Raw genomic sequence first — 12,924 nt, 5'->3', positions numbered from 1 at the left:
TGGGAAGTCAAACTTTATCTAGTTACACATTGGAAATATAACAAGATGGCCTCCTGCAGTTTTAAGTCTGGCTTTAAAAAGTCAACTACTGGAACCAAAATGGCTTCCACACAAAGTTTCGAGAAAGTATTTATTGGCACTTCTGGCATTGGTACCTCGTAAAAGCAGCAGTGCACACAGTAGGCTGCACTGTTCCTTTGGTGTACACATTCAGAAAAATAATATTATGGACCTGTAAGAGCCGTCATAGCAACTGAAGCATCTCTCTGGTTTTTCAACTTGCAAACATAGCTTTAATGTTAAAGCTGGTTGTTGTAGTTGACGAAAACTGAACAAAGCTCCTGTGGTTTCAATGAATATGGGTCTGAATTTAATCTTAAGTTATTTCAGAAATACAATTTTAATTCAGGCCAACAGCTGGAGCTGCAAGAAAGCATCAGCCGCATGAACGTAAACGAAACAGGGCCGTGCAGAGATGAGTGACGGGAGCCAAAAGTGTCGCTGCAGCATCTCTTCCAGGATGTGCTTTACATTGCCTACAGGAACAGGGGTCTGGACGTCGTCAGAGGCTCCTCACAGCCTTTCCATGAACTTTATGAACTGTTCCCAACAGTGCTGCAGCATTTAAAGCAGAAACAACAGACTCCTACAAAGCCTCCTGCCTCAAGCTGTTGAAATGACAAACAGCTGTTAAGATTTACGATTATATTGTAAAGCGATGTTGTGTTTTAACGCATTATGTAATCTACTTTGACACCATCACACAGAGAGATAATATCTCCTTCCGTCACGTACTATTATCTTTAAAATAAAAATGAGAACAAACCGATTAAATTCTGTGTTAGAAAGCGGCTCAGTGTTTTTTTTTTCTGTTTTGTCTCGTGTAGAACAGAACAAACTACATGAGTTTATTCATTGCAAGGATCTTTAAAAGGCTTTATCGTTTAATTTACACGCATGTATTAAATGCTGTTTATATTGAACAGATGACAGGACAGTGAGATTGATATTTCAAGTTCTCTTAAACGAGTAAATCCCTCTAAATTCATTCCAACGATTATCAGCTCAGTCATAATAATGCCTTGCTGCTGGCTTCCTCTGGAGAGAAAATTTGTCATTTACATATTTCTTACCAAGCATCAATTATTATTAAACTGAGATTAGTGTGTTTGTTTTCTTCCTCATTCAGCCTCTGAGCCACATGAATTAACCTGCTTCTGTCAGATTGACTCTGGAGTCGTTTCCATCTGAATCGATCACTTCACTATTAACCTTCATCCTGAAACCGAATGAGCATATTTGTTCATATGAACATATTTGTAAGGACGAGAGTGTTGTCTATAAAAGTTTGCACGTGAGTCGATGTTTCTTTCCAACCCCGTTACTTTAGCTGCAAGTATTAAACATTTTGCTGTCCTGTTCTGCAGCAAATAAAGTCTCCGGCTTTCTATTTGTGGTTCTCGCTGCGCTCCAGCCTGTGGCCCCTTTAACGGGATCATCACAGCTCTGAGGACGTAATCCCTAAATCCTGACAACACTGGATTAAAAACACACACTCACGCGCACACGATTACCAGGTGCCGATGGATCACATTTCGGGTTCTGGTATTATTTCAGGCTCTGTAACTGATCTAGCTCGTGCGGAAAAGCCCCGAATGACAGATGTTTCCAACTGACATATGGACAGGGTGCCGTATTTCACTGAAGGAGTAGCACAAAACATGGAGCGTGCATCAAAAGAAAAGGGGAAAAATCTCCTCTTCCGCACTTTCCTTTATGCACTGATGAGAAAACAACAGTTTATCCCACAGTTTTATTATGTCGGAGGGAATTTAACAACCAGTTTTGAAAGTTGGAAATAAAACAATCTATTAGCAGCTGTGTGGGGAGACATGTTTGATGTTTCAGACTTCTACTTCTATTTAAATGATTGGTAAAAGTGGAGGACTCAATAGATTTCAGGCATGAGTAGTCACAGCTGGATTTGGCGGCGCATGTTTTCATCGACAGCCTCCACCGTGCCTCGCTTGGTAAACAGTCGAAATGATTTTGCATCATTTTACCTGATCTAGACAACACATCTGAAGACCTAACCTCAGACAGACCTGTTCCCTACAGCATGACGTGCACAAAGGAGGGCCTTTCAAAAGTATTCATACTGCGTACATTTACATTTTGTGACAATCATAAAAGAAACGGTAAATCTGAAACTTGTGGCATACTCCTTTTAGATGAGAACTAATTTTTTTAAAAAACTATGCGCAACCATTTTACCTCAGATGTAATCTAATTGGTAATGGTTGGAGCTTAATACAGGTGAATACTTGAAGAAAACCTGTTTACTGAAAATCCATCCACAGCCACAACTCACTGGTTTCCCTCAAGCTAATAAAAAGCAACACAGCAAACATTTGGGAGAGCTAGAAAACACGACACCTGGCCTATATGCCAATTAAGACGTACATACTGGAGCGTGGTGGTGGAAGCATCATCCTGTGGGAATGTTATTGTTGTAAAACATCCGTCTAGTAGCTCCAGTTGTATGTTGAATGAGGAAGTTGACAACAGACAGCACAACAACCCTAACCATACAACCAGAGACATGGTGAGCTGGAAAACTTGGAAAGTGAAAGGGACAGACAACCTCCTTCCAATCTGCCTGAGCTTGAGCCACTTTTCTGTGGTTTCCTTTCGAAAAACAAGAAAATGTCTTTCATTCTCCTTCCACTTCACATTTATCAATGACTCTGGAGCTGGTCTCTCACTCAATGATTCTAACGAAATCCATACAAGTTAGTGATTGAAACCGGAGCTTCCTCCTCTGTGACGCACCAACCCCCATCTCCGTCTTCTGCCCTGTCAAACCTGCTCCTCCTGACTCATGGTAAGAAGGGCTAATCAGATGCCTCACTCACCCCATATGGATGCAGGAAGTGGGGCATTGTGGGCCGCACAAAACCAGCAATCCTCCGCGAAGACAGCAGGAGAGAATGAATGTGCATTCCCACATGCTGCTGATGCGATTTAGCAGCGGGCAATTAGACTTTATGAGGGGAAGAAAAGTGACACAGAGCGCAGAGTTCATCAAGACCGATGCGAGCCGAGGATTGCAGAAAGCGACAATTAATTGTATATTGGGGGGCAATAACGGAGAGGTGAGAAGAGTAGGGGGGAATGGACTGGAGGAGAGAGACAAAAAAAAGGAGAGCTAAGGGAGGAGAAGAGGGGAGGGTGTGAGACAAAAGAGTGACAGCGAAGAAAGGAGCGAGGAGGAAACGCAGACGGGCATGTTTCTATGGGCGCTCAGGACAGATTTGGGGTGAGGGAATCTTGCATCACCGCAGCGGGCCAATGGAAAGGCTCGGTTAAGATGTTCAAAGGGAGTGTCCTAGCAACAGCGGAGTAAATACCATAGCAGCAGCTGAGGGGGAATTAAAAGAAAACCTATAGGCAGTCACACATGATTCAAAGACTGGTGCGCTCTATTTAAAGATAGCTGTAGTGGTGTAGACACACATCAGTGAATATCAATGATAATATATATATATATATATATATATATATATATATATATATATATATATATATATATATATATATATATATATAAAATCGGCGTGTAGATTACCAGAGGAGCAGACACAGATCTGAACTTTCAATTACAAGCTGACTACTTCCTTTTCCCCCTATCCGTCTATAAAATACTTTCATTACTTTTCTACATTTTTATGCTTATTTTCAACACACTTTCATTCATTTAATATTATTATTATTACTATCATGATAGGTTATAGCTACTACTAATTGTATATATATTACTATTCAATTTATCACTATACAAGGCATGTCACAGCTACATAAAGATTCTTCAGCACCTCTTCTTCCTCTTAGTTTGCTCTTCATCCGTAGCTTCTCTCGGCTCCTTCACACACAAAGACCTGCAGAGTCACAAGGCGACTCGCGAGCTTTTTTTCACCGTCTCTTTACCTATTAAATTATAATTTTTTGTCTTTCCCACAATTGCCAGAATAAAACTCTCCTGGAAAAGCCATCGCTCTCATTCATTTGTCTCCTCCATTCAGTTTTTTCTCCCCCGGTCTCCAGCTCACCTCCCTCTCTCCCCCTCCCGTTTTCCCTTCTGGACGCTGTTCGGCGTTTGGCGTTGGGGCTATGTTGCTTTTAGCTAGCTTGTTTGCCGACCCAGCTAACTCTCCGTATGAAGCACGAGACGTGATGAGGCTGAAAAGGTGAGGGGTGGGCGGCTGACATGCCTGACCAATGTGTCTCATTTTTATGTGACATGTGCTACAGTGGTTCTTGGTATTTCCTACATTACTGGAGGGGGGAAAAATCCACAGAAACTTCATGTTTGCCTTATTGGTTTGATGTATAGACGTTTGCAAAGTGGGCAGATGTGTGAGTTTGAGTACCCTGGCCCACATGGGAAATGCAGTAAAAAAGAAAAAAGATTGACCAGCCCTGTGAGGTTTACATTTGATACCTATACTTCCATCTACCCACCATCCAAGCGGAAGCTGTACCCAGCGTTCACCTGCCGCCTCCACCTCCCCCCCATCATGACCCGCATCGCTCAGCATCCTCTCCCTGATACTGATGCTGCAGGGTGGGACTATCCAGCTCCGCTCTTTCTACCAGCGCTGAGGAGTAAAGATGTCACAGCTTACCGGCTGGGCATGCAGGACGATATGCCTCTCAACTCCGATGCTCCTTCCTTCTTTCCGGGCCGAGACGGATGAAGGAGAGAAAAACAAAAGAGGAGAACGGAAACGAACAGACGTAAAGACGCCGGCGGCCGGGTGAAACAAGGAGAAACAGAAAGAGAGAGAGAGAGAGGGGAAACGGAAAGCAGGAGGAGGAAGAGGTGTCCGTTGCCGCTGTGCATGCACTCAGTGAGGCTGCTTTACGGTTGTGAGGCAGAAGGCTGTAGATTCACCTAAACATCGCGAGCACGCACTGCCTCACGCCACGCAGCCCTCCCTCTCCCGCTCTCTGTCTCCGCACTAAAGACGGCAGCTGCTGCTCTATGAGAAATAGAACACTGTGTCCCCCTCCCTCTACCCCTCTCCTCCTACCTCGCTTGCTCACAAAGACCCCCATCACACACACACACACACACACACACACACACACACACACACACACACACACATCTAGCGTGTCCTCACCCCCTCCCCTTTTGACTAACATGTCCCACTAGCCTGCTGGCAGTGGGACTCTGACTTACTTATATCTGTGTGCATATGCATTCAGGGTCGCATTGTGTTTGACATTGTTTCAGCGGCAGAGTGACTTTTTTCTGTCTGCACAGTATGAAAGTGAATCATGGCGGGGCAGTGATGCGCATCGGCGTATTTTTTTTTTTGCAAAGTGTGTGGGTGATTGTTGAGCATCATTTGCTACTGTGCTGTTAAGGGGAAGGAAATGTTATGGCTTTTTATGTTCTGTGGTTATCAGAGGTGTAGGCGTGAGTATTTACTTGTTAGACTGAACTCGAAAGAGAAACGTGTGGAAAGAGAAACGGTACTTTACAATACTTTGCTCCTGATGCGCCTTTGCTTGGTTATGAGTGCATTTGTCCTCATCTTGCCATGCATTGCTCAAGGATCCATAACATTTGAATGTTTCCCTTGTTTGTCAGTTTTGGAAAGTGTCGAATGCACCAGCAGTCACACCGCTTTACTGTGATACCCCTAAATGAAATCAAGAGTGATCAATGGCCTCTAGCAGCCAGCTAATGTGTATATATAAGTTTAATGTCAGTATAAATAAAACTTTTCATCAAAGGCCTCAGAGGTTTTGTCAGAGAACATTAGTGGACAAAAAGCATCCCACACTCCACATGGAGGTGGGTGCTTCATGTTGTGTGGAATCCTTTCTGATTGATGTTCACTCTGAGCTTCAAGTTTCGCAAAGAAGAAAGGCAAATATTTCGGTCTCTAGATGTGCAAAGCAAATAAAGACATACCCCAAAAGACTTGCACCTCACCAGTGCCTGAGGTAGGGTCAACAAAGTGCACAATCATTTATCACTTTTCTTCCACTTCAAAATATGCATAAATTTGTGATGGTCTATAGCATAAAAACCCAACAAAAATAGACTGAACTTTGTGGTTATAACATTTCAAAGGGTTTGCATACCTTTATGAACAAGAAAGTGTCCGTTAGGGACACCTTGTGGTCAAAGCCTGGACAAAAGGGCAACATTAAATGACCCATGCCTGAATTGTCACTTTATCTGTGTTTGTATGTGTTTGGGGGGACAGAGAGTCTATTGTCTAGAGGTCTTCTGCCCAGACCAACGCTTGTGGCAGCCCAGCCGGGGGACGGGGACATGGTAGAGGAGCTGAAGACCAAATGTTACTGTGCAATGCTTCACCACAGTTTATTACGGTGCCACAGCTGGGGTTACAAAGACGTGGTGCCCTTTTATGGTCAGGTCATGGGAGTGACTCTTGGGGCAGTCCAGTTGATGAAGTCTTCCCACTGTGGTCATTGTTAATATTTGAATAGGCTGATGGGTAAAAGAGGACACCATCTTGCTGTCACATGCCGGATGACTTTAAAGAGCCATCCACTTTTCCTTTAAGATTACAGACAAAGCTAGAACTTTATCAGAGCTCAGCGTTTATGACTGTGTTCTTGTGAACCATTAGCACCCTTACCAAACTAAGACACTGTCTTATAAAGCATTTTCACCTTTTGTTATCGTTAAGAATCAAAAAAGGTCAATGTCTTTTATTGGGATTTTATGTGATAGATGTGGCCTCATCTAAAGTGAGCTTCTTCTTCTATGTGTTTATCCCCAACATGGCTTGTGACAAATTTCTTATGGCTGTTTTTTAATAGCTCTCTTGACAAAATGTGGGAGACTCGCTGTACAAAAGACGCTGCTTATTAATTAAGTCAGACCTACTGAAGCCTGACATAGGCATAAGAGCTAAATGTAGAACAGAGAGACAGTCAGATGTCCAACTTCACTCTCAGCTCTTCCTGTTTTTGTGGTTGTGTCTGAGAAGTGGACTTTCTGACTGATACTTTCACATCACCAAACAGTGTCCAACATTGCTCAACCAAGAGCACATATGCAGCTGGTAATCTCACGCAAGCCTTAGAAAAGTTTCTGTCTTACTTCATCCTTATTTTACACCGGCACTCACATCAACACTTTGTACACAAAAGATGGGAGGAAATCACGAGCTGTTCTTTGATATTTTCACAAGTAATTTGATGTATTGTGGCCAGTTGACATCGCTCTGGTAAAACTATAGGAAAAGACGAGTTAGCAATTGTCTAAACAGCAGACGGCTCTTTCCAAAATGTAAGAATAAGACAGTTTAATTGGGATGCTTTGCTAATTTAATGGGAAATAGAGTTCATAAGGTGTTTAAACAGAACATTCACAGTTTCACAGTTTCTCCCCATCAGCACCACCCCCAACACAACCACAACACCAAGCAGATGTTCTCGAGAAGAAAAGAGGTTGGGGGCAGTTTCGTCTGTTGTGTGCTAATAAACGTCTTTGATGTGCTAGTGTGTGTGTGCGTGTGTGTGTGGTGGGGGTTTTGGGGCTTGACCAAGTACCTTGTGTTTAATCATTCTGAATGTGGTTGACAGATACATTGCTCAGATGTCACCAGCTGAGAATACTCTTGAAGGTGACTTCCCACTGGGTTTGTTTTCATGTCATGAAACATAAAATCCAGAGAGAGCCTCTTGGAAAGGCTTTGTCCAAAAAGCAGTAATCAGAAGTACTCTTTCAGAGTTTAGAAGTGTTTTTATGGATATAGATTTAAATTACACCCAAGTCTAAGCCATTGGACCCAATCTCAATAACCCACAAGACAAGTATTTCAGACTGAGCCCAGCCAAGCCGAGGCTAGATCACCAAGGCGCTCACTGGTGAGGTTAGCCCAATCTTTCTAATCTGAACAAGGTTCACCCGTTTTCTGTGGTTTTGCTTCATTCCGGTCCCCGAGTCTTAGCTGCTTTCACATTTGCTGCCTTTTCAGGTCAAGGATCATTCTCTGCCTCACCAAGTATCTTGGTATCTTGTTCTATCTGGTCATAGGGAACGTTAGAATAAAACTAGAGGGACCAGATGAAGTACTTACTGAAGTAGTGCTGGAATAGTTTAAGAGGTGTGCATGCTCTGTGGAGCTGAGGCATCTCCATGATGCTATTGAAACAAACATGTTTGTGCATGTGGTTGTGCAGACCCCCTCCTGAGAAATATTATTATGACCTAATGTGGGCACATTGTTCTGCAAGATAACAGCTCTGCTCCAAACCAACCCAAAACGGATAAATTGCTCGTATCCAAGGTTACCACTCAGATGAGAAAGTCAATTTGCATAAGCTTCTGGAGAAAGTTTGCCTACAAAGACAACTACTGTACACAGTTCTTTGGGAAGAAAACCTGAGATAATGACTGCCAAACCCATCTAATGGGAGGAAGATTTTCAAACTGTGGTCTATTAATAGCCGTTGTCAGTGTGTCGTTAAATTCACATCTGTTGTGGTTTACGCTGCCTTGTCCATAGTCAGGTGCAAAAGAGAGGTCAAGATAATTTTTGAGAGCCACATAGAAATATAGAAAAGTGTATCTGAAATATTAATACCTGCACAGAATTGACAACCGGTGTAAGGTAGAGAACCTTGTGTTATTTATACAGTGTCTATGATTTGTTTAGGTCCATCTCCTTGGGCTGGTGTCCATTTTGTGAAAAGCAGAGACTCGTCGGTGGCGTTTGTGTGTCTCCTTAATGAGCCCAGTCATGCTTTATGAATTATGAAGAGATGTCAGGTGCAGTTGTTACTACTAGGGCAAAAGACTGAGAGCACAAAAAAGCTGACCAAAGTTTTGGTTAGCACTTTGTTTTAGCGATCTATTTAGTACAAGATGAATGCTTGCCCCGGCCAAGAATGCTGAAGCACTGTAAAACCAAGAATTTACAGTGCTTTCCTCCTCAAAACTTTAAGTAGAGGTGAAGCAGTTTTCTCAGGACTAATTGGCATCCTCCATCTGTGCAGAAATAGCTTTTACAGTCGGTACTATGGAGAGGAAAAGGACATTGTGAAACATCCAATCATTCACAAACTATACCTGTAATGAGCCGGTGCCTGCCTCAGGTGGAGAATGGGAGAGACATGGGGTACTCTCTGATCAGGTGATAGACCCACATATAGTGTTGATTTGGATTAGCCCATCAACTTAATATTTCTATGTCTGGAACCACAGATGAACAACAAAGTCATGCACGACTACAGACATTAAGGCACGGGGCTGGGATTGTAACTGGGAGCATTTCCGCTGCAAGGAAACTGAGCTAACATCTGTTATGCCTTGTAGCTCTCATAGTAAACCAGATATATTTTTCATAAAAAGCTTCTCCGCAACTGTGGTAAAGATAAAGACAGGTAATTCCTATTATCCACATCTAGTTGCTGGTCATTGAGGAAGGTAACGTGTCTAGTGTACATTTTGGACATACATACTCTTTATAAAGACTTTTTTAAATGGTCTTTGGCAGTGCCTTTATGAAAGGAAGCCAGTGGCCGGTACACAGTGGTTTGCTCTTTTGCTTTGACTGCAGGTACTGTCAAAGTAAAACCACATTCTGTGCCTTTTTCAGGAAACAAGTAAACCTGAAAGACCCAAGTACTGAAACTTGTTCTCAATGGGCAGAAGCTGAAACAAGCAATTTCTAACATGCATAAAGAAGTATGATGTAGCCATCGCTAACATGCTGTAGTTAGAAAATATCCTAAGTTTTCTTGCCCTCAGTTACCTACAGGTTAGATGTCTTCAGTGAGGATGCTACAGGTACAGTGCCTTGCAAAAGTGTTATTTAACAATCGGAAGTGTAAACGTTTTTTATTGGGACTGGACTAGATGGACCATCCTCAACACTTTTCAGATAGACAGAGAACATCTGTAAGTATCAATTTTCAAGCTTTTGTCACATATTTTCAGGTCAAGACTTTGACTGACTGTAAACACATTGTAAAAACCGTTCTATTGTAGCTCCACCTTTATGTTCAGAGAACTTTGTTCTGTTGGAAAGTGAAGATCAACCCAATTCCAAGTTTTCTGTAATACTGTGTATGTAGCAACTTTTTCAGGCTGGCGATGTATTTAGATCCATTCATTGTAACCATCAACTGTGTGTTTGCAGTACTGCCATATGAAGCAATAATGTTGCAATTTGCAAATATACTTTTACTATCACACTATGGATTTTATTTTATTTTCTGAGGTATTTGTAAGTAGTACGTGCTTTTTAAAATGTGTTGTATGTATATTGTGCATTAAAACATAACAGCGTTGGGGTCTTTGCTTCTAAAAGGTTTCTTTAAGATGTTTTCGATAAAGATGATGAGGTGTTGGCCTTTTCCTATAAAACATCCTCTTTGTTCTCAGAAGTTAATCCAGCCAAACACATATTTCCTTCTCACACTGCAGTCCATCAGCTATATCATTTCTTCTCCTTCTTCTTCTTCATCACGTCTTGTTTTCTTCCTGCTTGAGCCACTGTCCCCCTACCTGCCTGACTGAGGAGGCTTGGCCCCCTCTCTCTGCCTCTGTCAATGTGTTTTGCCCTTATAAGGAGAGAGTACAGACAGACTGTACTAACGGCGCGAGCTCGGCAGGGGTGTTGCAGGGTCGGGGAGACCACATCGATAGGAACAGCAGGGTGAAATGGGAGGAAGAGTGGGGGAAAAGGGCAGAGAGGAGAGATGAGCAACCTCTTTTCTGTCAGCGGATGCCCCCCCATTACCAAAGACTATGTAGGGACCTGAGATGATGAGAAGCAGGTGGATACATTTGACATAATGTAACGTTGAGATCTTAAGAGACCGAATACCTCTCACAAATACCAAATTAATTCAAATGCCGTCGGTGTTCATACTGAGCTCAGCAGCTGCCCACATGCTCATCTGCATACACAAAGCCTAACGTTCAGTTGGTGAGACTCATGAAGTGAGAGTGTGGGATTCGGTGCGGAGGGTTTTACAGTGTGGTGTGACCAGAGTTGTGAGAAAATCTAATCTCAGTATGAATCAACGTGTTCACTGAAGGTCTTGGGAGGTTTGTCTGGGAACATTAGGGAACAAACAGCATCACAAAGACCAAAAAGAATACAGCAGCCAGGTCAGGGAGCAGTGGGATTAGATGAGAAAGAGAACTGAATTTCAAACCAGTCGCTCGGTCATCCCCACCTAAAATCCACACATAAAAGTCCACCTCTCTGACACAGAGAGCGTTAATCAGAGAAGTACACAGGGCTATGGTGACTGTGGAGAAAATTAGAACGTCACATTACTGGTGAGGCACGGTGATGGGAGTATCATGGTGTGGAGATACTTCCATAGTTTATTGCAGAGGGTCTTGTATCCTGTTTTTATATTGTTGCATAAGGTGTTTTTTTTTGTTTTTTTTAGCTAACTTGTCTTAGGACAAAAGAAGAAATTTGTGCTGACGACAGAGATTTAGTTATATATTCTAATTTATTGACTATCACTATGCATTTTGTAATTTCTTTTTAAGTTTATTAGTTTAAACTGCTTGCAAAACATCACATTACAATATTAAGAGCATTTAAAAAAGACACTTGTGAGCCAGATGTGATAAGGTTTGGATTGTCACTTCAAACTGGAACCAAGATTCCAAGTACAAACCATCTCCATCTACATGTTTCAAACATATTTCATAAGTAATAAAAAAATAAAACAAAATGCAGTTTTCCTCTTCTACATTCATGAGAGTCTGTGCACACTGCCTGTGTTGGTTCAGCTGTAGCATTTCTCAGCATCACACCTTCCCTGTAGAGGGAGGGCTGTCCCGCCTGGGAGTATGGGACAGGTGCTAATTGGTTCTGAAGCGTCTGAATGGAGGAGCCGAACCTCAGATGTAGCTGAGTGCGAGGCACTAGGGGCCCCTCATGTGACGTGTGTTTGTACGGCACGTCGGGGAGCCCCCCCTCCTTGCCTCAGCCTCCCCACTGAGTTCTGGTGATGCTCTCGGTGGACCCTCAGCTTCCACTGCTTATGGAGGAATGGCATACCTTTTTTTTGGGGGGGGGGGAATGTGGGAATGCAAATCCGTTTAGTCACAAATCCCCAAGAAGGACTCAAAAATTGGTGGAGGGGGGTGGGCAGGGTGTGAAAACAAACATACCACCCAGCTGGTAAGTTTGTCAGCATGTATGGAGGAAGAGGAGGAGTGGTTTAAAAGCAGAGGGTTTGTGTGTACGTTTGGTTCAGGATATTATCAGCCTCAAACATCCCTGCTTGCTAATCTCTGCCAGCCTGTAGGCGACGGTTTGTTTACTCTGATTTCTTCACTCAAACCCACCCTGAAGCCAACGAGCCCGTCGTCAAATCCCGAGATCGTCTCCATTCAGAAGAGATTCGGCGATAAGCTCCACATTAAAACTGAGCCACCTCCTCCTATCTCATCCCTAAATCTATTAGCTGACATTCGCCTTGAAGTAATTAGAAAGCCAAGAGACAGGAACGAGGTTTGATGTCGCTCCCGGCGGAGTCGGTTACATAAAGAGGCTGTGATGTAACCCACAAGAAGAGTTGAAGTTTACTGGACGAGGAGGAAGTTAAAGGCCGTGCAGGAATGAGGTCAGCACTTCACAGTGACGGTAGCACCTCCGACAGGATCTCTGTGCAGAGATACAAGAACAGAGAAGAAGAAGTGCAAGAAGCAGCAGTTTACTGTAAATATCCTGTCACATTCTGTCTGTCCAACCCCTGAAAAGCTTAAAAATAAACTTCTCACTGACCACTTATGAGGCTGTGCCTGAGGTTTCCCTTTGTGACCCTTGGATTGATGATGTCAGACCCCCAACTCTCATTCAAGAATGATACAAATTTGGCCCTTCCACCAGATGC

General features: G+C 43.0%; 1 protein-coding gene across 2 annotated transcripts in view; it reads right to left on the bottom strand.

The window, feature by feature from the left end:
• fam49al (family with sequence similarity 49 member A, like) overlaps positions 1-5,034 on the bottom strand; it is a 37,909-nt gene extending 32,875 nt beyond the window's left edge. Inside the window, exon 1 of one of the 2 annotated variants that reach the window (XM_008421476.3) lies at positions 4,686-5,034. The gene's annotated coding sequence lies outside the window, so the exon portion shown is untranslated. The remainder of the gene's footprint in view (positions 1-4,685) is intronic. The other variant, XM_008421479.3, reaches the window with a different exon arrangement.
• Positions 5,035-12,924: the final 7,890 nt, after the last annotated feature.

Source organism: Poecilia reticulata, chromosome 11 (genome assembly GCF_904066995.2).
Source record: "Poecilia reticulata chromosome 11, P_reticulata-male-v2, whole genome shotgun sequence".
Classification (NCBI taxonomy): domain Eukaryota; kingdom Metazoa; phylum Chordata; class Actinopteri; order Cyprinodontiformes; family Poeciliidae; genus Poecilia; species Poecilia reticulata.
Note: the sequence above shows the minus strand (reverse complement) of the source record. Positions and strands in the feature narration are given on the sequence as shown.